This window comes from Eptatretus burgeri, chromosome 11 (genome assembly GCF_056783735.1).
Source record: "Eptatretus burgeri isolate ZD-2024b chromosome 11, Ebu_testis_v1, whole genome shotgun sequence".
NCBI classification, from domain to species: Eukaryota; Metazoa; Chordata; class Myxini; order Myxiniformes; family Myxinidae; genus Eptatretus; species Eptatretus burgeri.
In genome coordinates, this window is record NC_140971.1 from 4,121,255 (window position 1) to 4,128,715 (window position 7,461).

The following is a 7,461-nucleotide window of genomic DNA, read 5'->3' on the forward strand; positions in this document are numbered from 1 at the left end:
TTTCACCTCTCTTGCTGGCTCCCCATTGGCCCGAGGAAAAGTGGGCGTGAATGCTTTTTGATCCATGAATTTGCATATAGCGACCGCCCTCCAACGCCCTGGAGGCGGGGCCAAATCGCCCCTCGCTCACCGATTGGACGGAATAAAAGTGCGCGTGAGTCGTTTTTGATCCGTTTTTCTCGGAAAGTCCGCGATGCTTTTGAACTGTTGCCTTGCGGATCCTGGCGCACATGGAAATGAACAGGGGGGGGGGCAGAGCAAAATTGAATGGGGCTGGTGAACATGGGCAGTGGGCATGGCAAAGGCAGCAGGCAAACACAGCCCGCAGAAGAAGGCCGCTGCAGGCAAACACAGCCGGCAGATGAACTGGCCGGCACAGGCCTTGAAGAAAAACAGCTGCAGATGAAGTGGCCGGCACAGGCCTTGAAGCAAAACACGGCCAGCCGATGGCACAGGCCTTGCAGCAAACCAACAGCTGCCGATGAAGTGGGCCGGCACAGGCCTTGAAGAAAAACAGCCAGCAGATGAAGCTGGCCAGCCTTTGCCGTTCAGTGGAGGGAGTGCGGTGGTGCTGGTCACTTGGAAGGCGGGCTCGGACCTACCTACCTGTCTCCCTCCCACCCATCGCCTTTGCCTGTCACTGTACATACCCACTCCCTTAATTTGTCAAACCCCAATTTAGCCCCAACTTATTTTTTTGTTGTTTTTATTTTTACTTCCCCACTATAAATCGTCCCCTAACCCCCTTTATCGTCTTTGTTCGGCTAACCTATCCTGTCACCTAGCCTACTCCCAACCCCTACATTCCCTTCCCGGAGGGGAATAAGGGAGAGCTAACGTCCTGTGTCGAGGCCCAACGAAGCCTCAGGATGGCCTCCCCGGAGTTCAGCGATCTATAACACAAAGTGGGTCCAGCGGCCCACAACGAGAGCGGCCCACAACAGCTTGGTGCGGAGGGGTACACTTCCTAATCTACCCGAACCATTTAACTGTTAAACTACCCCGGGGCTTTCAACAAGCGCCTCTCGCTTAAACTATTGGTTCTAACAACCCAGATTCCCGTCGCCTGTGTTGGTGTCCTCACAATTTCGGGCCTCGCCCCCCCAATTTTCGCTCCGTGCCCTCACACGGTCTCCTGGCTGGGACACGTGGCTCCCTTTGGCAGGCACGACCCTCTGCCGAATCTCCCGCTATGGCACCCCCGGGCACTACACTGCCTCCGTGCCTACCAGCTCCCTAACACCGGGGAGTGCCCCCCATGGCACCTCCCCTGAAACGCACACGTGGCAGGCTGGCTTCCCGGGCCCCTTTCCGAGGGTCACCCATGCCCACAACACTGCCCACGCGGCTAATGGCGCCCCGGGCCCCCGCACCAAGCAGGCGCACCCGTGCCCACTACTCTATCCTGGCACCCCATGGGCCCATGGCCTACCGCGGCCGACTAGCCTGGTGCCCGGGGTACCCACTCAGCGATACTCACTTTTCGCAGCCACGCTCCCAAGCCCGTCAACAGGGCTCCTGCACCCCTCCAAATGGGTCTCGAGCCTACTTTCCCACCAACAACAAAACAACCTCCATTTTTCAATTTGACTAACCCCCTAACTCACTTTATACTGACCCCGGGGTCCCTTGGGCGGGAGTCACTCCTCCTCCCAATCACTCATCGCACCATGCATTCCCCATTCGCTCCATACACACAGACCCGCTGGCCTCACTCACTCATCATGTGCTCACCTCACAACTCACCAGCTCTTCAACACACACACCGCTGAACTCTGCCATCCTCCTAACTGCATCCCCTAACTAACTCGTGCTCCCACGTCGTCCCTTAAACTACAGCACGTTCCTTTTAACACTACATAGCTAAGCTACGTCCCCACTACACATTCACTGTCTGTCACTGTTCTCAAATGAATCATTTTATTTCCCAACCTAAAGCTCACTAAATCCCTCTACCTAATCCATTCCACGGACTCCATGAGGACTTACCCCTGCCCCATGAAGTCGGTCGAACTAAGCTAACCCTTCCCCCTAACTAGTTTCCATCCTGTGCCCCGGTAAGGGGGTCTTCCACCCCTTGCCCAGGAATCCTGTGCACCCGAAAGTGAGGCTTGCTTTTTTTTTTTTTTCATGCGCAGCACCAGCGCGGCAACTCCCAGCTCGCGCACTTTGCAGCTGCCCGTGACGTCATGCAGCTGCACGTGTTCCTCGTCCCTCCTTGGACGGTACCATCCGGCAGGGATACCCCTCCTGCCGGATTCCAACCCCGCGTGCAGCCATGACGTCACCGTGCGCATAAAAAAAAACACAAGCCCCACGTCTCGAGGGGTTCCCCACGCGAACACATGTGCTTTTCCCGTTGGAGCTTAACACACACGATCGCGTGGAGAGCCCGTCCGGTCCAAATCCATTATCCTGCCTAAACTTTGTCCGTCCGCGGGATCGGCAAATCCACCGCGTGCGTTTCCGGACCGGGACTTCACTATCGCAAGCGAGCACGTGGGGGCCTCGTGCGTTGCACAGCACGGACCTCGTGCTCACTGCTGGGTGAACCCGGCACGGTCCCCGAAACAACTACAGCCGCTGCTCGGCTTTCTTTACTCACATGTCGCCGTCGTCGCCTCCATTCCACACACGCACTCCCGCGTGTTACGACGCTCACACTCCATTCCATCACATTCACACCGGGAGACACGGCTGCGTGCTCCCGCATGCCAACCGACATCTCCCTTACATACCGCTCTCTCACACACACGGTCTCCCTTGCACTCGGCCGTTCACTCACGCATGCTTCCTCCCTCGCACACGTGGCTCCACGCACTCGCGGCCTTCCACTCACTCGTGCTGCCTCATCCACACACCGTGCCTCACTCACACACGCGGGGGCACTCACCCGCGGTGCCTCATCCACACACGGCGTGCTGGGTAGCACGTACTCCGGCACCATCGCCACCACACCACTCACACACGGGGTCGCTTCCACACACGGGGTCGCTTCCACACACGGGGACGCACTCACACCTTGCACCACACACACAGGGACAACCACACTGGGGATTTGTGTCCCCACAAGGGTCTCCGGGGCCTCTATACCCCCAAGCTCTCCGTGCACCCGTCCACAGCACTCCTCCCCTCAACCTCGCTCGACACGACCGAACCCACCTGGTCGTGACTCGCCTCAAGGGGGCATACTCCCTCCCCTCGTTCCTGGAGGAGGCCATCCAGCTGCTCGCACTGGGCCTCCACCCAGTCCACCAGCTCCCCCTCATGGTCCTCCACTACCTCTGTGTGTGTGTGTGCGTCACTAACCTTGTCCAATTCACCCTCTATCTCCCGTGTCTCTATACATTTTATTCTTTCTGTCGTCTCCTCGTGTCTATTAGTCTCTGCTTCTTTCTGGCGTCTTTCCCTTATCTTTATGTAGGTCAACCTTGCTTTCTCCTTAAGTCGCTCCCGTCCTTCCCTGTTTTTCACTCCTTGCTCTTTCACGATCTCCGCGTACCTCATCCTTGCTTTCCATCTTAATTGTTCTTTTCTCTCCCTCGCAATTCCTTTCACCTCGTCTCTTATCTCCCGTGTCTCTGTACATTTTCTCTCCTTGTTCCTTATTTCTGTCTCTTCCTGGTTCCTTTTTCCTTCCCATCTGAGTCGTTCTTTCTCTCTGAGCCCCATTAGCTGTTCGTTCTCCCTCCGGAGCTCCTCAATCTCCGTTGACTCCAATCTCGCTCTCCGTTTTAGTTGTTCAATTTCACACTCATATAGTTGTTGTTTTCTCTCCCACTGTTCCTCCTGCTCTTTGTTTTCCAATCTCATTGTTTCTTTCAATTGGCTCATTTCCTTCCTGTGTTTCATTCGCTGTTCTCTCACTACTCTTCCTCGTTTCCTCTCCTGTCCTTCCTTCTCCAGTTTCATGGTTTGCTTCATTTGGTTAATCTCCTTTTTGTGTTTCATTTTCTGCTGTCTAATTACTCTTCCTCGTTTCCTCTCCTGTCTTTCCTTATCCAGTTTCATGGTTTTCTTCATTTGGTTCATCTCCATTTTGTGTTTCATTCGCTGTTCTTTGTCTATCTCTTCGTACTCCAGCCTCAGCTTTTCTTTCAATTGGTCAACCTCAGATTCATGTTCTTTTTGTTTTCTATTCCATTGTTCCTCTCGTTCTTCCCTCTCCAATCTCCTTGTGTCCTTCAATCTCCTGATTTCTCCTTCCTGCTTCATTCCTTGCTCCTTCAACTTCTCCTCGTATTCCAACCTATTTTTTTCCTTTTGTCGTTCAGTTTCAAATTCATACTCTTTCAGTTTTTTATTCCACTGTCTCTCTTGTTCCTCGTTCTGCAATCTCATCGTTTCCTTCAATTGACAGATTTCTTTCTCCTGTCTCATTCCTTGTTCTTTGTATTTCCTATTCCACTGTCTTCCTTGTTCCTCATTCTTTAATCTGGCCTTCGCTTCCAGCTGTCCGATCTGTACAGTGTGGTTTCTTAAAGTTTCATTTTCCGTTCTCTTCCTTTCCTCTTTTAACACTCTCAGTTCGTTTTGTAATTCCCTCTCTTTGTTCTGGTGTTTCTGTAACTCAGAAACTTTCTTTTCCAATTCCTTTCTCATCTCTGCACACTCCGACTTTGCTTTGGCTTCTAATTGTTCAATCTGCTCAGTGTGGTTCCTTAACGTTTCATTCTCTGTTCTCTTCCTTTCCTCTTTTAACATCCTCAGTTCGTCTTGTAATCCTCTTTCTTTGTTTTCGTGTTTCAGTATCTCAGAAGTTTTTGTTTCCAATTCCTTTCTCAATTTGCGTGCTTCTTCACTCATTTCATCTCTTCTTTCCACCGCTTCCCTCCTCAATTCGTCCCTTTTTTTACTGTATTCATTTAGTTTTTTCTGCCATTCCTTTCCCATTCTAATCTCCCCTTCCAGGATTTCTCTTTTAAACTGGCTTGCCCTTACCTCTCGCTTCAGTAGTTCCAATTCCCCATCTTGTTCGCGTTTTTCCTTTTCGAGCTTTGTTTTCCTTTCTCCTTCCTCCCTCAATTCTCCCTGCAGTTCTTCGAACTGTTCTGACTTTTCCAGCAATTCCTCCGCCCTTTCCTCGAGCTGTCTCTCTCCTCTTTTTATCTTCCATTCTAGGCTTTCTCTTTCCTGATTGCCTGTTCTTATCTCTTCCTTAAATTGTTCCAACTCCCCATCGTGTTCACATTTTTTCTCCTCCAACTGTATTTCCCTCACTCTCTCCTCCAGTTCTTTGAACCGCCTTGCTTGCTCCAATAATTTTTCCATTAATTGTTTTACTTCCAAGTCGTGCTCCTTTTGTTTCTTTTCGAGCTCGGTTTTCCATTCTTCCTCCCATTGTTTCCTTTCCTGGGAGATACCAATCTGCTGTTCCTCTATTCTTTTGTTCAGTTTGCTCTTCGCATATTCCAACTGACGGGTATAAAACACTACCAAATTCTTTTTCCCACGTAATTTGTCGACTCTATTGGCCAAGTCATGTTTTTGCCACCGAATTCGTTCCAGTAAATCGTCCAATCGCTGTGTCCCCCCGTACACGTAATTTTTCTGAAGCGCGTCTGCGTGCCGTTGTGACTCGTCCACTCCACGTTGCACCTCCTCGATATATTCTTCATAACGCTTCACCTTTTCCAAGACATCCCCCAATTGTGCCTGAAGCCTGCCAATGCTCGCATAGTCATCCTGCCACGCCTGCCATGGCACATGCCGTGACCACGTGCCTTGAACCGGTGACTGGGAGCTCACGCCTCGTGCTGTGCCATTAATATCAGCCCGCTCCGTGCTGCCATTGTGCGACTCCGTTTGCCGGCAAAGTTCGTGCTCAAGCCGCTCCCACTGACCACAGTTAGTGGTGGGGTTATAATTACAAAAAGAACCGACCTGGGCCATGGATCCTACATGACGACACATACCTAATACCCCCGGCTCCCGCTCGCCTTGAGACGCCATCTTGCTTCTCTTAAAGGGTTAATTTGAATCGCTCGTAATTTGGAGGGAATCAGGGGTCGCTTCTCTCACCCCTGGACCGATTCCCGTGAATTTAATTGGAGACAGGAGAGCCCGTTTTCCCGTTCTCCGTTACCAGTGCCGTGAGGAGGGCGATGAGTTTATATCGCACTCCTGACACCAGTGTCGCAGATTCGCGCCCGCCGGCGTGTGAACGGCCACGTAACTCGAATCGCGGCACGTCGCCAACCGGACGGACAATCCAGTCGTGACCCTCTCGGACTAACGCCGGGAACCAGTCACGGGTGGACCTTTCGGTCTCACCGCGATCGAGCCAATCGGCCCCCGCGTGGGATAGGGTTGCTCGCCAAATTCGACCTACCTAAGTACCCACACGGAGGGTAGACCGGGCGATCGCACCTCGCCGCAGGTCGACTTCGGACACGGGCCACTTAAGCGACCCGTTCCGTACTATCGGGATAACCGAGCGGTGTTATCATCGGCCTCGACGGTTCAATTAATTATCGGGCGTATTCAGCCCACTACCAACCCTTTACGTGAAGCAAGATGGGGATTCAATAGAGGAAAAGACGAAGCGAAGCGGGAAAACAGTTCAACAATAAGCACATTTGTTTCGCGACGAACGGAAAGCACACATTTACAATTCCACCAAAAGCACATGTAAAAGAAGAAGACCAAAAAGCAAATGCGACAATGCTGATCTATCCGACTACCGGGCACTCGGCAACACTTATACAATTTTACTTCACAGACGGCGCCGACAACACACATTCCCAAAGCAAAAGAAAAGAGAACCACCCTCCAGGATGAGGGGGTAGGCGGGCCTGGGGCCGAGACCGTGTCGGGCCTACCCGTCTGATGATGAGACGCGGAGCGGCGGTGGTGCCTCAACTCCGCGGGCCTCGCGGACAGTGTCTGGTAGGGGGTGGGAAGGGGCCCCCTTTTGTCGCACTATCTCAGCGCGGGGGGAAACAGGAGGGGGTTGCTGATGCTCGGGGAAAGGAGGCTTTCACAAAATCGCGGGTCCCGCGACGAGCGTCTCCACCACGACCTTGGTCGCGCCGCCGGCCTTTCTCTCCGCAGTTCCCCGAATCCGACGCAAGCACCCCCTCGTCCGCCTTCGCCGCCGCCGCCTCTCCACAGCTCCGTCCTCTTCACTCCGACTCCGCGAACTCCCAACTGCACTCAACTCTTCCTCCGCTTCCAACTCAACTCTTCCTCCTGCGAACTGAACTCCTCGACTGACGAACGCGGCCCCTTATATCCCCCGTGGCCTCGCTCCTTCATCTTTGACCCTCTGCCTCCGACCTTTCACCTCTCTTGCTGGCTCCCCATTGGCCCGAGGAAAAGTGGGCGTGAATGCTTTTTGATCCATGAATTTGCATATAGCGACCGCCCTCCAACGCCCTGGTGGCGGGGCCAAATCGCCCCTCGCTCACCGATTGGACGGAACAAAAGTGGGCGTGAGTCGTTTTTGATCCGTTTTTCTCG